Genomic DNA, 3146 nt, shown 5'->3' with positions numbered 1-3146 from the left:
AGAAGATTGGTGTTTTATAGTTTTTAATATTGTTATAGGTTTTTGTAGTACATGAATATGGGACGGTGTGTCTCGAAACGTTGTACAATGTTAATGAGTGAATAAATAATAATTTATTGAAAATGATGGAAGTAATTATAAACCTCAAAAAATTATAAAAAATAAAAATTAAAAATCAGGACCACCTACCTGTTCAAAGCGATAGGTTAAACAGACAGACAATAAATCGGAGAGTGAAGGAGTGGGGGGGGGGGAGAGGTGGCCGGCCGTTTAACGGTTATATTATATTTTTAATAAGGTGGTCCTGATTTGTTCTTTGCTCATTTATTATCATTATTATTTCTATTTATATGTATTCTTTCACTACGTTTATTTAATCCCTACTATCTTCTTCATTTGTTTTTGTTTTATATACGTCTCCTGTACTTTTTACACTGTATATTTTATGTATTTTTTTAAAAATTTTGATTCTTACCATTGTTATGTATTTTTTATTCGTATCATTATTTATTCAAGTTTATTTTATATTAATACTATTTTATGTCTACCTTCCTTTTATTTATATATAATTTTCTTATTACTTTATTTATACATAATATTTATCCTATCTTAATTTACCTTATTGTAGTAATGTTCTTAGTTTTTTTTTGTATCTTTTTAGCCCTGATGAAGCCCAGCAAAGTGGAGCGAAACGTCAGACATTAAATAGTTATTAACTGTTTGTTCTTTTTTGACCCCAACCCTGACCATCTTCTTATTATTATCTTGTTAATTATATCTCGTGTGTGTTGATTAGGTCCATTTAAATTTCGCTTAGAGTTGTTTTTTCCCTGAAGTATGATTTTTGGAGAATTAAAATTGAACTTATGTCCCGTTTGTCTAAAATGTATGGAGAGAGTACTTTAGGCAGGTTTGTTGTTTTTTTTTTATTAAAGAGGTACAACTTTGTGTTGATATACCCTTACTTTGAGATAGTTTAAAAAAACGATTTCCCGCAGTTCTCTTCACAGGGAATTTCATACACTATATTATATTGTAGCTCTATTTTGACTTGTCTTTCGTATTGGTGTACATTTTACACTGTAATAGACAATCTTAACTAATGTTTTAATTGTAATAATTATTAATCTCAAATTAATACGACAAAATAGAGTTGTATTATTAACTGATACATAAGATCCACAAAAAAAAAAAAATATACATATATGTTTTTTTGGGGGGGTGGGGGAGGATCTTAGGTAAGTTAGTGTAGTCATAATCGAAATTTTTTTCGTCGAAATAATGCTGACAAATGTTGTGCCAAATATTCTAAGGCCGATAATCCTCCAATATTTTTACAAAGACTATATAGCGATTTATGTAGCAGTGTATTGCATAAATTAGTGTTTTGGGTTCTCCTAATTTTGGTTGAAAATGATTCCATATCGAAGTTGTGTTTTCGTATTTGTTTATGTTTTTCTTTCTTAGCTGAAAAGAAATAATGCTGACAAATGTTGTGCCAAATATTCTAAGGCCGATAATCCTCCAATATTTTTACAAAGACTATAAAGCGATTTATGTAGCAGTGTATTGCATAAATTAGTGTTTTGGGTTCTCCTAATTTTGGTTGAAAATGATTCCATATCGAAGTTGTGTTTTCGTATTTGTTTATGTTTTCCTTCTTAGCTGAAAAGGTTGGAATACCAATCTGTCAACTTTATTTTATTATTTATTTATAAAATATTAAACAAATATGTGTAATTGGAAGGTAACAACCTATTAATTAAAAACTCAGAAAATTCACAATAATAAGCAGATCCATTGGTAGTAAAATAATAAAATAAATGAAGAATATTTATATTGTAATAATATTAACATCTAAAAATAATAAATGGGAATAATTAATTGTTAATAGAAAAATGAGCCATTAAAAAATGGGTGAAATGTCTCACAATCAAATAATTTTCTCACTGAATTGTCCAAATTATAGATTTATGGATTCTCGCCCGGGTTACACTAAGTCAAAATCTATAAACCCTCACACGCGGGTTTTTTTCCCTACATCCTAAAACAAAGAAAATTAAACATATACAAAGGAATAATATGTATATATACTGGTTATATGAAATGATCTTGTTTTACCGGAGTGGCATTGTAGGAGTGGTTCCCGGGTCCGCTGAAGGCGGTGTCGTCAGTGATGGCATATGTTTGCCTTGTTGTATATTAGGAATAAGGAGGGGCTATTCCTGTTGGTGGTAAACACGCGGGGTACTAAATAGGACTAAATAAATTTGTCAAGATGAGATGTGTAAAACCGAGACCCAGTGAGGAATCATTAGATCACGTAGTCCAAGAAGATTCACTTTGGTTCCAAACTTTACTATGTGGTGGAGAAATAAATCCTCAAGATACCCTTTTGTCCAAAGCCAGTTCAGCTCCTCTGTTCTATCTTCCTGTACAATTGTTTTCCATTTACTGGGATCTTTGTCAATTCTCACCTGAATATTTACTGACAGACCTGCTGATTTCTCTCTTTTGAATTTCTTTTTCATTATGTCTTGAACTTACTTTTCATAGGTCAAAAAGTACAGTAGCTAACTGACATGCTCTGATGTGAGAGATCCCATTCTAGGCAGTAGTAATATACTGTAGAATATCTACAATACTCTTTTATATTTAATTATTTTTTCTGGGAATCTGGAGTCCCTTGTAGCGACATCGCTACCTGTTGGTTTATGTTGTAACTACTACAACCGCCAAAACCACTATTTTACCGCATTACGCAGCCTACCAGCTAACACGGGAACGCCATATATTAATATTTGCACTATTCCTTGTATATATATATACCTTGATTGCACACATGTAAAAATTATATAAGATATTGTAATATTTATAGATGTATCATTTAAATTAATAAAGATTACAATAGAACTGATACACTGAAAGTTTCTTACTCGTATCTCTTAAAGGCTTTTAATAGCCCAGAGACAAGACGCCCAAAATTGTAAGGCTTCAGTGTATATTTCCGTTGGAAATCACACCACCAGCCAGAATGGTCCCTCCCCATTCCACCCCTGTTGACCTGCCTTCAGCAGACAATGTACCTTATCTTAAAATGCCATCCCGGCAAAAGAAGATTGTAAATAATGTTCTTGTATATATAT

General features: G+C 31.3%; 1 protein-coding gene across 1 annotated transcript in view; it reads left to right on the top strand.

Annotated features, from left to right (window-relative positions):
• Positions 1 to 3146, top strand: part of Gas8 (Growth arrest specific protein 8) — a 28727-nt gene that overhangs the window by 8148 nt on the left and 17433 nt on the right. The window lies entirely within an intron of this gene.

The sequence above is a fragment of the Halyomorpha halys genome, unplaced genomic scaffold (genome assembly GCF_000696795.3).
Source record: "Halyomorpha halys isolate HHAL.00 unplaced genomic scaffold, Hhal_1.1 Scaffold863.1, whole genome shotgun sequence".
In the NCBI taxonomy this organism is placed as follows: domain Eukaryota; kingdom Metazoa; phylum Arthropoda; class Insecta; order Hemiptera; family Pentatomidae; genus Halyomorpha; species Halyomorpha halys.
This window is presented reverse-complemented; position numbering and strand designations above follow the sequence as displayed.